Raw genomic sequence first — 19103 nt, forward strand, 5'->3', positions numbered from 1 at the left:
TGGAGGGCTTGTGTTCTGTTTCAATGTTCTTTTCTTTTTTTTACCCTGAGTTAACCAGAACTTGGCTTTGATCCTTTAAATCCTTCTCCCTATCAATTCAGCAACCACAGAGGCAGTTTATTACTGAAAAGAAATCTAAGAATCAGTTTTGGCCAGCATTGTCTTGGAAAGTTCATTTTATTAACATGGTTTTGGTTTTATTTCAAAAACACTTTGACAAGCACTGACATTTTTGGAACCAGTAAAGCACAAGAGACTTACTCCTAAAGGCCTAAGCTTTGCATTTTTCTGCAGCAAACAATGTGATGTGCTACTACGGTAAATTCAATTCAAGCCACTGACTGAAAGGAAATAAGTACTGAACACTGTCTTTTTTTCCCTTTCATTTTCTGAAGTATGTTTTGTGTGAATGTTAGTGCTTGTGAGATACACTTCCTTAACTACTCTTCGCTTATTTGCTTTTTATCTATAGTGAAGGTGACAGATCTATCAGTGCTGGCAACATAAACTTTCCTCGCACGCCTGCTTTTATTGCTCAGCTTTGACCTAAAGCAGCTACCTCTTGACTTTTTGCTGAGATTTGCCAACAAGTGTCCCAGCTGTGTGTTTTGCATTAATATCCATCCAACTGAGAGTTCAACTAAGATCACCTACTTCATTTAAAAAGAAATACTGGGAAATACCCGAACCCTTGGTTTTTTGGTGTTTTTTGTTGTTGTTGTTGTTTTTTGTTTTTTTTTTTGTTGTTGCTGCTTTTCTTTAAGGCAAGCTGAAAGAGAATTTCTGGTCTCCAAGCTACATAAAGACTCTTTTTCTGATACTATGCATTCACTGGAACTCTTATGTGTGGTGGGAAGAACGGAAGGGCAGAACAGAGGTGAGTTATATGCTGGCATAAGCAGACTTGACAGCTAGATTTCTTTAGTGGTAAACTGATTATCTTTGGTTTGTGTGTCCCTGGGGTTGTGCCACCTTCCATTCTGTCCCTTTGAAAACTATGTCAAGTAAGAGAGAGGCAAAGTAAGCACCTCCATTTCAGAGAGTATGTATTACATACATGTGTTGTTGCTTCATATAATAAGTATGGGGTTTTTTAGAAACTTGTTCAGCTCTCCAGAATTTTCAGTTGCAAAAATGGTCAAATGCTTTGCTTGAAGTTCCCTATGCAAATCCACAGTGTGCTACTGTCAACTTCTTACTTTCAGAGTGAAGAATGCTGCATTATGTTGGTCTGGAAAGAGTGGTTGCTTTTTTAGTTAGCAGGAAACATGTGGTGCAGATGTTTCAAAGTTCTGGCTTTTAATATACCTTTGATATCTACTATGTCAAGCTGTTAGTTTTGACTCATTCTCCCTTTAATGGGGTAGGTTTTATGTATCCTATATGTTGCCATGATAGATTCCTAGGAGCTGAAGTAAACTGGCATAGCTGATCCAGGAGTTTGTGATTTTTAGTGCTGTGGATATTTATTTAAAACAAAAACTCTTTCTTAAGTTTGCAGTACGTTTTTTTTTTTCATCTCAGCTTTATTTCAAAGTGACTGCATAAATTGTATGACCTGTTTCTCCAGTTGTATAACCAGGTTACATAGGCCTTTTCCTACACGAATGGAAACGAATAGAAAAAGATGTTCCTTTTCTAATTTGTTCTGTGGTGGGGTTTTCTGTTAGTTTTGCTTTGGTTTTTTTTTGAAGGTTGGAGTGTTCTTTTTGGTACTCTTTACTTCTTACTTGCAAATGTGAAGTTCACAGAAGCTGACATTCTGAAGTGTTACACTTCAGGATTGCCAAGAATATTTGCACTAACTGCCCAGATATCTCTAAACTGAGTGCAATGAACACACACACACACTTTTCCTGAAGAGGTGGAAACAGCAAGGTGTGCATATGATGCAGAACAGAACAAATCTCTAACTGTGTAGAATTATGAATGGCATAGCTGCTAGCATGCTTCTCAAATCCAAAGTGGGAAGTTTCTTACCTACCAGGAAGTCCGTATTATTTTTGAGTGCCCTCATGTTGAACTCAGTGTGGTTGTTGATGAGACCCCATAAAGAATGATGTCCACAGACGTGCACAGACACCACAGTCATCAGTTAACCACAGGCTCCCCGCACTGGGAATAGAACCTCAGACCTTCGCCTCCGCAAACACAGCTGCTCATCTGGCCTGGGCTTTGTAGCCAGCAGAGGGAACTGATAAACACTCTCATAGGGCTGCTTTCTGTGTTTTTTCAAACCAAGAGAGGGCACTGATTCTCACTCCTTTTGAAAAGGGTCCATTTAATGTCACCCCTCAACAGTTTTACCTGCCATTCAGGAAGCAACAAACTTATATTGATCTTGCTTTTGCTGTAAAATATGGACTTGCATGAAGTTCTAATCACCTAAAAATGTCCCAAGACTGAATAGTGGTATTAATTCCCTGCAGTGCAATTATGAGACATTAAATTCATTACACATCAAGACAATTACAGAAACACATCCAACATTTCAGGAGTGCAGGGAGAGCAAGCATAGTTGTTTACTGGTAAGTACAGAGAATAGGCACAGTTATTGCTCAAGACCCACAAAAGGCTTCAGAACCAGGACTCATCGTTATCTTTTTGAACATATACAGCTCCACAACTTTCGCTGGGATTTCTGTTTGCAGAGGGAAAGCCACCAAAAAGGCAACAACACTTACACAAAACTCTAGAAAGTGTAAGTGGCAAAAATAAGAAACCTTTGTACAGTTAAGTACAGCTGTTTGCTGTTTTTTTAACAGGAAGAACAAACCACCCCTAATGTTTTTGTCTTGTCTTGTTCCTCACTACACCACCTCCACTGAACCATTGCTCTTTTAGAAATATGACAGTAGTGAAAATTAAGAATTATCTCCCTGTAGAAGGAAAGAACCCACAGCTTACAAAAATCAGATCAGTCAGATGTTGCCCATAATTTCTGGTCCATAGCAGTGGATCTCTGCTTCCTCAGCCTGCCAAGAGTGGGTTGGTCTCCTTTAACCACAGAGTGTAAGAAAGAGATGAGCATTTGTTTATTTGTTCAATTGTTTATTTACGCCATCCAAGAACAATTTATTTGTAAATCCTGTTAAGGTGTTTGTAAAGGGTCTCAGAAGTTTGAAAGTGTTAGGAGTAAATGCCCTTTCTCAAGATTTGTCACTGGAATGTTCAGCCCTAAAAAGTCATGCAAAGACAGAGCAGCTACAAAGGGGTGGACTTCATAAGGCTGAATACAAAATGAAGTATGGTATTAAAGTGCTGGCCTGGAAACCAGAGGAGCTAAATCTGACACTACCATGAATTTTCACTGTGACCATGAGTAAAATATTTTATATATTTAGTGACAGCATGGCCAGGAGAGAGCATAATCTCACCCTACAGAGAGGTGTGAAAACAAATTCCTGTAGGTAAGAATTTCTCACAAGCAGTGGTAGTGGCAGAACTATGCATAGATAAGCAGACAGCAATATGTTTATCCTCTGTTTCTATGTATCTAGTCTAGCACTTTAGACAGCACTGGGAGTTACACTAGTGGCTTAAGTAGATATTACTGCCCTAAATAAACACCTAAAAAACCTAAGCATAACTGCCAGGAAAAGTGGCTTAGCATCCCTGCTTAACACTTAACTGGTCTGTGGCTGAAAAAATTAATATAGTCTCTTTATCTTTATAATTTTTAAATGTTATGATCATTACTCAAAAATTCTGAATTCCTTGTTCTCCCAGTGAGTCCCCTTTTCTTCCTTTAATTCAGGCTGCAGCATTACTTTTAAATTGCAGTATTTTTATTTTAATATCAGTGTGCTTTGATCTTGTAAAAAGGAGTTTCAGATCAGCACAGAGCTCAATAAATGCCTTCCTTGTCATCTGAGTTCTCTTGGAGACCTGCTGGGTGCAGTTTCCCTTCATCCCCTGCTGCAAAGTGATGCTAAGCTGAATTATCTACTCAGCCTAAGAGAGAAATTGCTCAGAGGAGATTCTGCTCTAAATTAGATTAATTCCTTTGAATAGAGTTTTCTTAATACGTCCTGCAATCCATTTTTCAAATGCCAAAACATTACGTTTCACAGCAGGCTTTAATAAAAGGTATTTTGTTATATACACATTTCCTGTGGCAAATGCATTATTTATTTTTTTTCCCACGAAATCTTTTCTATTAAAATTCTTGATTTATCCGATAGAGTAAAATTCTGTGTGAACAAATGAGATTTTACTGCCGCACTGTAGACCTAAATTCTGTATGCATTGAACTTATAATCACATATCTGTGTTTTGGAACGGGTGTTTTTGGAAAGGGGAGGTTTGCTGTAAAAATCAGATGTTAACTAAGAAATAAAATTTTTTAGGTCAGAGTTAGTGCCAGTTATGAGGAAAACCATTGGGCTCTATTCCTGTCTTCCATGGGCAATTGATATGAACTACCTGGATGTAAAAACAGCTTGACTGTAAGTTTGCTATAGAAAGCACTGTACTTTGTTTTTTGAATAGTTCAATTTATTTGGGTTTTGGATTTTTGTTGTTTGGGTTTTCTTAAAGATACTTATGTAATCTTGCAGGCAAGTAGCTGAAGGCAATGTTTTCCTTTCCCCACTAGTTAGAATAGATAGCATATAAAATACAAAAAAAAATCTTAGATACAGTATGCAGAAAAGGCTACTTTGAGCAGAGTTCTGCTGTTATACAGTGCTATAGCTTAAAATATTGCAGCTAATGTGAGTACAGTTAGATGTGGACGTAATTCTTTTTTAGAGAAGACTTTCTATTTTTAAAGACCAAAAAAGGCAGTTAGACATTAAGAAGAGAATATCACTATTTAACTGAAGAATGTATTATGTATTTACAGTGTTAACTGCTTGCTTTTGGTAGCTCATGCTTTCCTTCCTCTCTGAGCACTGGAGAGAGGCATTCTAGGATTAGGATTTCTGTGGTGGAATTTCTTTAAACAGGTGACTGACTGTGTGTTAAAAGTGCACTGACTCACACAACGTAAGAAACTGCTACTGGTCAGTAATAGATTCATCTCTGTGAGGATGGATAGATGCACAGATGGGAATGCTAATACAGTTTTGAAACCACTTTTGAATGTTTTAACTGTTCAGTAGCTATCTCTGAGGCATTTAACTATTCCTTCCTCTAATGCTAGAAATGCCTATCTAGGAATACTGTAGATAAAATATAAACAAGCTGATCTAAAAGTTTCATAGAGACACAAGGTCTGTGTGAACAGAACTTTGCTTGTAAAATACGTACTTTAAGCATATTTGGTACCAGATAATGAATTCCATCAGTCTTATTACTGTGCTTCTGTGAGGGCTTAAGTTCCATCACACTTTTTTTAAAGGCAATGAAACCTGTGAAGATGCACTTCAGTCCCATGATTGTCTCAACCTGGCTAGTAAATGGTATTAGCAATAAAACCCAGCTCCTTCCTTAAATTAGCACTAAGCATTGTCTTTTTCTCAAACAGAATTTAAGGAAGCTTTACAGTGATACTTTTTTGATAACTTTGACTGGACTGAGAAGGAGACTATTAAGAGGGATAATAAATTGTTATAATTGGTCTGGATATACTAATCTCTTCAAAATCAATCAGAAAGGGAGAGAAGACCTTTTCCCAGCCACAGTGTTTCCCAGTGAGATCTGTTTTTATTTCATTGCTAAAACAACAGACTGTTACTAACTTAAATGTCAGATGACACTACATCTGAAAAAAAAAAAAAAGGCGGGGGGGAGCCAGCACCACCCAGCAAGGCAGTGCTAGAGTTCACATTAAGACTTCCTCACAATAGCTGGTTAGAACAGAAACCTGAAGTAGCAGTAATCTTACCTTGAGTACACAAGATCCAAGGAGAGAAGATCACTGGCTCAAAACAGTGGAGGACTGAGAAAGTGCTCTGATCTGCTGCTGGTAGCATGCACTTGGCTTTTATGTGCAGGTGGGAGGAGCTGCTCCCTACGGTAGGTGGGCAGTGAGGATAGCAGGCAGACAGCCTTCAGAAGGCATTGTAGAGTAGGTTTTTGCTCTTTGGGGACAGACAGAGGGAGGAAAAGCAAGCTGGATGGCATTTACATGAGAAATAGTGTTGGATTTATTTGCTGGTTGGGTTGTTTTTTTTTCTGTAAATCTGTAGTTAGCTAAAGATTTTCTACTGTATTTATTTTTCTAATTCTGAATCTCTGAATTATTCCAGTTGTAGTTACAATGTTACTAGGTCTCACTTTGTCCTTTGGAAGGATTTTTGTAGCAGTGAGATACTAATGCAAAGTCTTTATCAGAAAGGTCAGTGTTAAAAGGCATAGCTATGAAGAATCAGCCCCTTGATCTTTGAAGTTGTCTGTTTTCTCAGGGATTGAACTTCCTTTATATTCCAAATGTCTACTACATCTCAGCTCCGGAACCCTCCTAAGTTTCTTTTTTGCTGAGCCACACAGCTTTTTCTTGACACAGCTGTAACATGTTCCATCTACACACTGACTTTCTAGCAGTTTAGTTCAGAGCAGTTTTATTGTTCACTGTGTTTGAGTTCTAAACAATTTTCCCAACTGGTATTCTCAAAAGGCAAATGTAGCCAAAAAGACAAACCAGTAGGAATATGCATTCCTGGTGGTTTCTGTGTAAAATCATTCATTGTTCATTTTAACTCATTCATTGCTTTCCACTCAGAAGAGTTGATGGCACAAATTCCAGACACTGGCTCCTGCAGGTGAAACAGTTGTACCCATCTCAAATACACTAATTCTCTATTTCCACATCTTTCTGCATGAGGCATCTGAGCCTGCATTATTTTCCATAATACACGAGTAAATCCTGTGTCATATTGGAACATGTAGTGAGTGGAGAAAGCTGGAAAGATAGAACAGGAAGGGGGGAGCAGTAGTGTGCAATTAAGGGAGATTCTAGAAGTGCATCCTGACTTAAAATCTGGGAAGGACCAGGCAGAAAAATGAATGAGTATCTTAGTTACAGAGTTGAGATAAGTGAGTTTGTTGCAGAGCTTGTGGAGATGAGATATGATATCTACTGCATCTTTCACAAAAGGGCCAAACTGATAACTGGTTAAGGAGTTATACTTTTTTTTTTTAATTAAAATAAGCAGTACTGAGTGAGTTGATCAGAATATTCTTAGTTACATACGACTTGATTTGGTCCTGTCTTTTTAGAAAAAGGCTTACAAGTCAAGCACTCATCAACTTGGATGACAGTGTTATGTAACAAAAGAAGCTGCATAACTGTGGTGATGTAGCCTCTGCGATTTGGAATCATCAAGCTGAAAAGGATTGGTTAAATTGCTAGTATTTCTCACAGGTATTGATTTGCTGTTCGCTAGGGCATTTTCTACATTATTGCAACTAATTGGGAAAAGAATTCATGTTATTTTGTTATTTCTGCAGCACTCAAAGTATTTTTACAGTTCTCATTAAGGAATGAGTTTCTGCTGTGAAGAGATTACAGCATGCTTTTAGGAAGGCTACAAGAAGTAATTAAAACATGGGAATAGGGAAAGAAAGGGTACCACTCACTGCAATAAGCTTATGTAATTAGTTCAGTTATGGCACCTGGTAGTGGTTCAACTGACTAAATGATGTACATAAAGCGGAATTCTACTCAGCTAGCATCTAAATAATCAGATGATTTTGTACTTGGACAAATCTAGGTTGAGAATTTTCAGAAATTAGAGAGTAAATAGGTACCCATGTCCTTATGTGATGATTAAACTGCTCTGCTCTCTCAAAATTGCTCAGCTTTCTGTAGGCCCCTTCTAAAAATCAGTGCATACTTCTATAAACTCCATACCTTCAAGAGATCAAGTTCTCTTTTTTATTTTCTTGGGAAGAAAAGTTTAAATGTAAAGGACTAGCTGTATGTTGATATATTCTTGTTTGTTTTTTTAACTCCTGACCATAAGCTGCAGGTGCTAAGCACCACTTCAATTCTCAGAAGTGAGTCAGTACTCTTCCCTACTCCATGGGTTGTGTGCACTGATCACGTGTCCTACTGTACTGCAGACTCAAGGATAGCCTTACCTTTTAATACTTCTAGAAGAGAATAATTAAAGAAGTTTTCCTTATCTCCTTCCTTTGGGAACTCTTAAAGCACTTTACAAGTGTTTAATAGACCTACCAACACGTAACATGGATAGAAAGTATTAGACCTATATTAATGATTATTAAAGCACCATCATGATGCAATTATATGGAGGATTACCTGATGAGGTTACAACATTATGCAGAGACTTCATAGAATTATTAATATTAATTCTCTGAGTTGGAAGGGACACACAAGGATCATCAAAGACCTACTCCTGGCCCCACACTCCCAAGAGTCACACCATGTACCTGAGAGCATTGTCCACACACTCCTTTAGCTCTGGCAGGCTTGGTGCTGTGACCACTCCTTGCGGAGCCTGTTCCAGTGCCCAACGACCCTCTGGGTGAAGAACCTTTTCCTAATACCCAACCGGAACCTCCCCTGACAAACTTCAGGCCATTCCCTCAGGTCCTGTCACTGGTCACCACAGAGAAGAGACCAGTTCCTTCCCCTGCACTTGCCGTCGTGAGAAAACTCCCCTCGGTCTTCTCCAGGCTGAACAGACCAAGTGACCTCAGCTGCTCCTCATACGGCTTCCCCTCAAGGCCCTTCACTGCTTCATTACCCTCCTCTGGAAGCTCTCTAACAGCTTTATATCCTTCTGATACTGTGGCACCCAAAGCTGCCCCCAGCACTCGAGGTGAGGCCACCCCAGTGCAGAGCAGAGCAGGACAATCCCCTCCCTTGCCCGGCTGGCGATGCTGTGCCTGATGCCCCCCAGGACAGGGTTGGCCCTCCTGGCTGCCAGGGCACTGCTGACTCAGGTTCAGCTTTCCATTGACCAGGACCCCAGGGATCCCTTTCCACAGGGCTGCTTTCCAGCTTCTTGTTCCCCAGTCTGTATACACAGCCATGGTTGCCCTGTCCCAGGGCCTGTGGGTTTCTGGTCCCTGCAACACTTATCTTCTGTAATGAGACTTGTAGTAGATGAAACTTCACCAAAATATCCGTGAGAAATTTGAATTAGGTCATCATATGATCAACTAGATTTCAGGGCACACTGCAAGGCTGGACAGTAAATTCAATGTGGACACATGGCAGGAAAGGTTGTCATGTTCCTATGACCAGGAGTGATGTCCAAACATTCAGTTTCCAGCTGCCTTTTAAAAATAAATACTTTTTCAAGAAGATCCTTCAGTGCTCTAGCCCTCTTGCTTCATTCTTGCTTCAGTATATCTGGATTGGTTTGCCATGAGCTTCAAAGAATTGTTTGAGGTGGCCTGTCCTTTCCAAAATCTGTATCAGGTACTTGCTTTACTTGATGGTAGGGCTATAGCCATAGTGCAGAACAGAACTGTTAGAAAGGGAATTAATGAAGTACTCAAACTTGGTTAGATGGTTTTATCACACTTTTGAGAACACTGCACATTTTCTTTTCAATGTGTCTTCTAATAAATTTGTTTAGTAATAGAGTCTTCTATGAAATAAAATTAGTTCTGGCATACAAAACGTATGGCAAAGAGCAATTGTTAATATCATCCTTAAGAGACGGGTTAAAACTATAGCTGTACAACTGACATGCATTTCACTCTAGGTCTTTTAAAAGGAGATAAGCCAAAATTCCTGCATTTGTTCCATAAAGGAATTGATTACTCTCAGTTTGCCCTGAATGTGACAGAGCTGAAATAATGTGGCCTAGTGTGTTGGCAGTGGAAAGAATCACCATGGGTAGATTGGGAGGTTGAACCTTTGGAAATAAATGGCCATTTATGTAGCATCACAGCAGTAGCTCGGGTAGGTGACTACTTGCTGCTTGACAATATTGTCAGAGGAGGAGGGTCCCCAAACAGTTGGATAACATGGTGATGGCAGAAGATAAGCTATCAAGATCAAGGTGTCAACGTTGTTTTTAAACACAACCCAAAAAAGTATTAGGAGACCTCCTAATATAAAGTGAGATAACATAGGCAATAGCAACTTGTGAGGTAAAAGTTAAAACTTCCAAATTTCAGCTGTAAATGTAAAAAATTTGTGATTCAGGGAAGAGGAAAACATTTCAGAGTTTTGTTTTGATGGTTGTTAATATAAAAACATTTTTTCTGAACAGCCCAAATTTCTGTTACCCTATGCAACCCTCATGTAAATATATTCTTCTTTGCATCTTATTTGACTGTGGGACTGTAGGACCACAGACACACACAATGTCTCCATTTCACCAGTGGTATATTTTATTAACCTGTGGTTTCAGGCAACGTTCTGTCCTCTGTCATGCTTCCCATCATTGTAAGTTTTATTCAAAGTCTTTCCAGCAAGTTTGCCTTTTAAAGAATTAAATGTGACAGTATTGCAGTTTTTATAGAGTATTGTTGGCTGGTGGTTTTTATTCTAATAGTAGATTCATATACTTAGAGGAGACAGTAATGGGAGAGAGTGAACAGTTCTCAAAAGTTTTCTCTGCATGATACTGAGAATCTGTCTGATATTGCCTTTCAGATTTTTATCTGTAGATGAGTGCCCGTTGGATGGTCTGGCTACAAAACCACTGTATGCCATCCAGTGTAGGATACAGAATCAGGATACATTCTGAAAATGCAGATCTTGCATTGTAGATGAGCATACACCCAGGGCCTGGCTGCGTGTGGAGGAAGCACATGTCTACCTCAAACAGTGTTTACTCCAGTATTACAAGGTTCATTCTTTAGCACATAATCTGATAGAGGCAGAATTGAAAAAAGAAAGAGAAAAGAATTGATACAGACCATACTGTAGCTGTAACTAATGCCATTTTGGATGTCTTCTGTTATGTCCACCAGTGAAAAGGGAATACAGCCCAAAGCTGTTAGTATCAGTTCAATCAATCCAGCCTACGAATGCATCATTTATCTCCTATATTTACTAAATTCCTTTGTCTGTGTGTCAGCTCTGGAATTTCCACTGGGATTCTCTAGCTGATGTTGATGCTTGCCATACCAAAACGGAAAATAAAGATAACATATTTTTTTAATGGAGCAATTCTTTGCAGTGTTAACTTAAAGACTGGCAGTTTTTCTGGAAGGTGTATGATACAGCATTGGCCAAATTGAACACAGAAAAGCTGTGAGCTCACTGACTGGGGAAGCAATTCTGCTAAAACTGGGAGAGTCTTGCTAGACAGCAAACTGAATGTGAGCCAGTTTGTGGCAGCGAAGAAGAACAACATTATCTTGGACTGTAATAACAGGAGCACAGCTGGTAGCTTGGGAAAGCGATTATCCCCCTCTACTCAGCACTTACTAGGGCATTTTTAGAAGATCGTGTCCAGTGTTGATCCTCCTGGTGCAAGGAAGATGCCAGTGAACTGGGTCAGGGTAAGTGGGGGGCCACTGACGTCATCTCCGGGGCTGCTGCACGTGCTCTTGGAAGCAAGGCTGCAGGAATGGGGCTCATCCAGCCTGGCAACAGTTGGGTTTGGGGGTCTGTCAAGCAGCAGCCTCCAGTACCCATGGGGAGGTTATTAAGAAGGCTCTTCATGGTGGTGGAAGGACAATTGACAGCAGGCCTAAGATGAAAGAAAGGAGGGTGTGTCTGGATACAAGGAAAAGCTTCTTCCCTTTAAAAGCAATCAGACAGTGGAACTGGTTGTTGGTGAGGCTGTGCAGGCTCCATCTTTGGAGGCTTTCAAGAGCCAAGTGGATAAACCTTGAGCAGCCTGGTCTGGCTTCATGACTGACCCTTCTTCAAGCAGGGATTGATTCAATTAAAGATCTTCTAAGATTCCTAATTATGCTGCTGTACAAAGACACTGAGCAAGTTTCCACTCAGGTGATATTGTACAAGAGTTCAGATTAGATGTGTGTCAGTTCAGAGACTGGGACACTGGCCCAGAGGATGAGCAAAGCATAAATTGTCCCTGTATTCAAATCTAGGGTTTGTCCATTCCTGAGAAGTAACAAGATAAAACACGGAAGTCATAACCTTTAACACATGATTGGGGATTAAATAAGACTTGTCTTCAGTTCCACCAGAATGTGCTTGGTGGCAGTGTTATGCATTCTGTGTGTGCATTTTGAGTATTTTTCTTTTAAATAAGCTTCCTGAAATTTTATTTAATGAAGCCAAGTGGCACACATTTTGTCTGTAATATATGTTCTTTTAAAACTTTCTGCCAAAAGATTGTATAGGGTTTGGGTTTTTTTATTATTTTAGAAAGATAATTTGTGCCCTGTTTCAAATGAAATATAGCATCCTTGGGAAAATATATTTATGATCAAAGGAAATACTTGGCTCAGTGACACTGAAGTTAAAAAGGGAGTCAAGCAGAACTTGAATAAAAATGTTCATGTTTTCTAATCCATCTCTGCCACATGGGTCTTATGCCTTATCTCACAGATATTGCTCACTTTGTGACTACACAATTACTGAATTTTGAAATAATACACTATTTTGATATCCTAGTTGCATCATTAATAAATTATTTTCCCTTCTGCACAAAAAAAAAGCCATATAGAGACAGAATTAAATTTTTCATATTCATTAATGCTCAAACTGCCTAATATGAGAAAATCACTAAACCATAGCAATTTAATTCCAAACATCATAACCATTTTTTTCTTCAGGACTGGGAAAAACATAGTTTCATTGCATATTTAGTCACTGGCAAAAATAGATCTTATAGCAACAGCCCTAATTTTCTTCAAATTGCATCAAATTTTAGTGTTGGGGGAGACACAGTACTTTTTATTCTAACTCCTGAGAGTGTGGTGTGAAGGAAGCAGGCCAGCTTCTGCTCTCAGTTGTCCTGTGGAAAAATAGGAGCTTGAGCAGAGACATGGTTGGCAATGCTCACAGATTCTGGTAGAGTTGCTTTTCAATCCTTCATTCTATTTCAGTCTTCTTCCTTTGCTGTAATAGATCAGAGCATGGCCTTTGGAGTGCTTAGCAGAGAGCCTGTCAGCTCAATGACATTTGCAAATCTTTCACCAGTTCCGTTATTTTTATTATATATTAAGTTGCAATCAGTTAAGTTGCAAGTTACTGATTTTGGTTCAGTGTTTCCATTGCTCTCTTTTAGAGACATTAAACAATGTTAACTTGTTCCCAAGAACCATAGGCTAAGTTCATGTAAGTGAAGGACTAACACAGGGTTTTTTTCCCCTACTTTAGTTTTCTTCCTGCCCTCCCACCCCCCCTTTTTTTTTAAGAACGAAGTACTTTAGTGAACTTCTAAAAGAGCAGTCAACTCTGGAAACAAGTCCTCTGAGTTCATATTAGCAAGATGATGAAGAAGACATGAGTGCTCTGTCCAGCTTGTGTCTCTGATCTTTCACAGGAAGCCACTGAAATCATTGCTACTGGGCAGCAGCTACATGAAAAGAAGTTCTGATATGGATGAAAAGTTTCTCTGACATTGCTGGTGAACAGATACAACATCCACATAAATTTCAGTACTCTTAAGATTTTTCGAAGTGTTGGTTTATTACTGAGTAAGAAATTTGCTTGCCACCATGTTCACCAGGAGGAGAAAAGGAATAAAAAAATGAATGCTTCATGACACATCAGCATTTCTACATGTATTCCCAAATGGATACTTTGATCTCGTCTTTTGCCATGGCATTTCATCTGGAAAAAACCCCTCTTTTCTTGTGAACATTCAAAACATTACCTTGAAACAATTAATAGAAAATGGTCATTTCTATGTATTATATTCTGGACAAAGGCCTTTTCCTAACTGTAGAAATTCAGACAACTCTTTAAGTTCATAACAATTTCTTTGGTTTTATAAACTTGTCTCATTTTGCATAATGAATACATGCTCATACTGTTCATGTAGGTGGAGTCAGATCAGTATTTACTATTTTTATTTAATCTATCCAAAGCTTTAGGTAGCCTTAATTAATGCCTTCAGTAATGTTAGACCAATGACAGGACAATAAGTTCACCACTTGCTTAACCAAGACCTTTTGCATTTAAGATGGTGCTAGTAAGCTTGTTTTTCACTTGTGTTCGTCTCTTCGAGAGACTTCAGTGGCAACCAAGCAATGAACCTGCAGAAAGGATTTTCCAGTTTTCCTCATCTCCAATCCCCCTTTTGCCTAGATATTAAGAGGAACTTTGGTAAGAGGAAAGAACATTTCATGTTCTTTCACAGAATTTTTCTCCTACTGCGGACCAGTTATATTAATGTCGGGGGGGTGAGGCATCCATAATTATCTTATCTTTTTAATAGCAGTGTGCTTCCACTGCCAGAGAGGGAGAGTAATGCATCTAGTACAGACCCTACATTCTCCTATGGGAGATACATAGACTTATGCTATTCTAACAATGTGTCTCTTTGCACTAGAATACTTTAAGACTCTTTATCAAACTGCTTGTAGTCCCATCTCCATGTCAGAACTCAGTGTTATAAATTTTTTAAAGTGTAGAGAACTTGACATTGTTTTATTTCTGTGAATGCTCAGTTCAGGGTTGTTTATTTTACCAAAGTACAAGGACTCTTCTAGCATCTGTCATTCATGCACTTGCAACAAGAAAAGGCAGGCTGAACTACTGAAGCTTTAGCTCTCAGCATAGTGTGTTATGTAAAAGCCTTTCTACTCCATCCAAATTCAAAGGCCCTTCATATCCTAAAGCATTTATTTCTATTTATGTTGGACTGGATGGAGTGAACAAGTGTTACTTCTTTTCAAGCAGTTAAATGTTTGTATGTTACTGTTAACATTTGAATAAGCTCTAAGCCAAAATCATTTTGTCCCATAGACATCAGATGAAGTTTATGTGAATTAAAGAAGCTTTTTATTTGTATATTTTTGGTTGGGTTTTCGTGTGTTGTGGTTTTTTCTGTTTTTCTAAATTGACGGAGTCATTTCTCTGTAGCTCCATTAGGCTTCCCAGCAACAGTTCCAGAGTAATTCCTCCCAGAGATCTTCAGATATGAACTGGATGTACACAGTTGACTGTAGAAGGAAGTAGTTTGTTTGGCAAGTCAGCTGCTGCTTGACAACTCTGCATATTCTTACCATGCAGCAAAGCTGAGGTAGCTCTGAACAAAGAACCACTCAGGGAAGAGAAATTTGGTGTAAAATGCTGACAAATGTGCTATCCTGCATGTCTGTGCCATGGTTTATCACAATTTTGCCTCATAAAATGTTGTCTAACCAGATATCCATTCCAGAGAAACTCTGGGGTAAGTCCTTTTTCACTTTTTGTTTTGGATAGTCAGTGGAAGTCAGAGATGCTGGAAATAACTTTCTCATAGGATTCTCTCTACTTCTCTGGTGCTGGAGGAAATACCATGACTGCATTCTTTCTCAGGCTGTTATGACGAGTAGTTTTGGATGAGGAGGACATTGTTATATGTACTTTGTTAATGATTTGGAACTATCAGCTGGTTTTTTCCATAATTTTTCTTTAAGAACATTTCATATTAATTTGTTTGCGTAGTATTACAGAAGAAAGAAAATCACGACATAGTCATGTGCTGAGCTCTTCTTCTGTTGGCATCTCAAAGATAAGGCGAACTGGTGGAAGAACACAGAATCACAGAATGGCTTAGGTTTGAAAAGACCTCTGAGGTCATCAAGTCCAACCAGTACCCCAGCACTGCCAAGCCCACCACTAAACCCTGTGCCCAGGTGCCACATCTGCACATCTTTTAAGTACCTTCACGGATGGCAACTCAGCCTCTTCCCTGGGCAGCCTGTTCCAGAGCATGACAATCCTTTCCATGAAGTTTTTTTTTCCCCATAACCGATCTAAACACATTTAAGGCACAATTTAAGGCCATTTCCTTTGATCCTATCACTAGTTACCTGAGAGAAAAGACCGACCCCTACCTCACTACACCCTTCTTTCAGGCAGTTGTTGAGAGTGATAAGGTCCTGCTGAGCCTCCTTTTCTCCAGACTAAACACTCCCAGTTCCCTCAGCCACTCCTCGTAAGGCTTGTTCTCCAGACTCTTCCTCAGCTCTATTGTCCTTCTCTGGATATGCTCCAGCACCTCAGCATCCTTCCTGAATTTAGGGACCCAGAACTGGACACAGAACTTGAGGTGTGGCCTCACCAAGCACAGTGCCAAGCACAGAGGGACAATCACTACCCTGGTCCTGCTGGCCACACTATTCCTGATCCAGGCCAGGATGCCATTGCCCTTCTTGGCCACCTGAGCACACCCTGGCTCATGTTCAGCTGTTGTTGACCAGCACCCCCAGGTTCTTTTCCTCTGGGCAGCTTCCCAGCCACCCTTCTCCCAGTCTGTAGCATGGGGTTGTTCTGACCCAGGTGCAGGACCTGGAACTTCACCTTATTGAACCCCATACAACTGGTCTCAGCCAATCAATCCAGCCTATCCAAATCCCTCTGCAGAGCCTTCTTACCCTCCAGCAGATCAACACTCACTGACTTGGTGTTGTCTGTGAACTGACTGAGGGTACACTTGGATGTATTTTGAAAACACAGTCATGTTGCCTGAAGCAAAGGAAAGTTTTTAGTGTTTCTTTAATTATCGTAAACAACAGAAATCGAACTGGCATGAAGTTGCAGGCAACTTGGAGGCTATGTAATGCACTCTTTTTTTAATGTAGTCTAGGTTTGTCACAATTTGCTTAAAATTGTTTTAAAGTTTCTTACCACTTTTTGGCTTACACTCTGATTCTTAAACTCACTTCCTCTGCCCAGTAAAAAACATTTTATTTTTTTCTTCCCTCTATACTGCAGGTGGTGAACTAGTACAGTAACAGCAAAAACCACAGTGTGGTAAGAGCAAAAAGTGATTTCATTTATTTTTTCATGGTGTTCAGTTCATGAGGACCAGTTTCCATCAGGTCTTTCCAAGCTGTGTCTCTGTAGGCCAACTTTATGATTCTGGAACAGCAAATTTCAGGGTGAAGTTCATGAGAACTAGCGAAGAGGTGGACTTGATCAAAGCTTCTGACTATGGAATAATCCACAGAGGGAGACAAGACAGAGCCAACGTCAGATAACACTCCAGAAATTTGCTGATCCTGTGGTTTTTTTCATAATTTTTTTTTAAGAGTTTACAACTTTCCAAAATTGCAGCTTGAGGATTCAAATATGGCTTTACTTCAGAGATGTCTTATTAATTTCTTTTCTTATTAGGGAGAACTTCGTGCTCTTTTTTGTTGGGGGTTATTTTTGTAAATAAGATCCCTACGATGGGTCATAGTCCCATTGTTGAAGTTGCTAAAATTTTGGTAAACTTTGCTAACAAATTTACTGATCTCTTACATTAAAAAAACTCCCTAAAAAATACTAGAAGGGCAAATTTTGGAAAGGCACTGCGCAGTCCAAATATATTTGCTCAAGTAGAAGTGTTTCAGGCAGAATTTTTGTATAATATTTAGGTTCTGTAGAAATTCTGCCAAAAAACCGTAACACTAACATACCTATATAATATTCATTGTCAATCAAAAAATAAGGCCTCATGTACAAATCTGAGCTCATGTTCCTTCAGCATATTTTTTTCCAGACTTCTGAGAAGAGGGAAATAGGAGGATCCTCAAGAGATTTTTTTTTCCTTTTTTGACTGAACTTGGGATCTTTAGGCAAGGGAACAGTGTAATCCAAGCGTGACTGTCTGGTAGAGGAACTTCCAGCATATGTATTAATTTATTTACTTAAAAATGAGAGTTGGGAACCAGTCACAGTCTGTAGATTGGCTAGTAAGTAAAATGGGAATGCAGTTATATTTAAATCTGTCATTTTAAAATATATGCACTGTGCACACTGGCTACAGAAGAAGGATCGGGGCGTTTACTGAATATAAACATTTAACTTTCTTAATGCTCCTAAATAACATTTCATGTCATAGTATTTTCCACATTCCTAAGACAACTGAGAATAAATTATACTATATATGAGGAAAGAATCTGTGACCTTTTGATAAGAATGAACATAGGTTTTGAGTGTTGTTTCTATGTAATTATTTGATTTAGCATTGGGGATTGTGGAGGTTTTTATGTATGCATGCATATATATATATATGTGTGTATATATATATATATATATATGTAGCTGTGCTTATACTGGGTTGATGCAAAATAGTGAGTCATTAGAGAGGTGGCTTATAGCTCTTAATTTACCTCCCCAACTATTAATGACCCTGCTGTTCCTTAGGTGGAGTGTTTTAATTTTTACTCAAAAACTTCCAATGTAACCAGCATGCACTGATATGTGTGCAGCAGTGAAATGGTTCAGTGCATTCTTGTTGATTGATTATTCATTGTCATTCAGTTGGTGCTTACCAATACAGCTGGAACAAAATTAAAGCATAAGATTATGGATATCCAGAGACAGAAAATTAGTTTATTTAAACCAAAAAAGACCAATTCTGGCTTTTACCATCTGAGTATTTGGGGTGCCACCTTTTCTCTGTTTGCATTTGTTTGTTCACATAACACACAGTACTTTTAAAACATGATGCTTTCTGCAAAAAGGTGTCATTCTACATAAGAAACTATTCTCCACAGAGCTGACAAGAGCCCACTTCAGGCACCCAGCTTCTAAAGATATGATTCTACAGGGGAAGAGGATTTAGAATACAGCAAGAAGAATAATCAGAGCTCTGTGACTTCTTACCTATGAGGAATGTAGGAGAGCTTGAGTAGTTTGGTTGAAAGAGAAAATTTAGGGGGGACACTAAAAGCTTTCAGAAGTACGTAAAAGCACATTACAAAGAGGAAAAGGCAAATGAACAAGAGGTCAAAATTTGGATTAACAAAAAGCAGAGTTTGATGTCATGTAAATTCTTTGTTTGCAGAAGGATCCCAACTAGTCTGTTTGTGTTGGAACATTTGTACAGTCAACTTTAGAGACTTCTGTGTTGCACTGGGAGTTACCCAGTGTGAGAATCAGTATCAAACACTCTAAATGACATTGCATGCTTTGGGGAGTATGTACTCAGGGCCATTGTGGTTATGAAAATTTTGTGTGCAGTCTATAAAGTGGAACATACATAAAAAGTTACTTAAATAATTTTGAATGCTGATCTGTTCAGGGATCAATTCTGAACTAAAAGGGTCTAAGTTATTCCTATGAACTATCCAGCCACTCTCAGTATTTTTTTTTCCTTCTAAAT

At 39.0% G+C, this 19103-nt stretch overlaps 1 protein-coding gene across 3 annotated transcripts in view; it reads right to left on the bottom strand.

The window, feature by feature from the left end:
* COL8A1 (collagen type VIII alpha 1 chain) overlaps positions 1 to 19103 on the bottom strand; it is a 123946-nt gene that overhangs the window by 80178 nt on the left and 24665 nt on the right. For 2 of the 3 annotated variants that reach the window (XM_042031126.1, XM_042031124.1), the window contains exon 1: positions 5831 to 5939. The exons of the other annotated variant lie outside the window; for it this stretch is intronic. The gene's annotated coding sequence lies outside the window, so the exon portion shown is untranslated. Of the gene's footprint in view, positions 1 to 5830; positions 5940 to 19103 lie in introns of those variants that run through there. 3 annotated transcript variants of the gene reach the window in all.

Source organism: Corvus kubaryi, unplaced genomic scaffold, assembly GCF_017639235.1.
Source record: "Corvus kubaryi isolate FWS band 111438036 unplaced genomic scaffold, C.kubaryi_AGA036_p1.0 37341, whole genome shotgun sequence".
In the NCBI taxonomy this organism is placed as follows: Eukaryota; Metazoa; Chordata; class Aves; order Passeriformes; family Corvidae; genus Corvus; species Corvus kubaryi.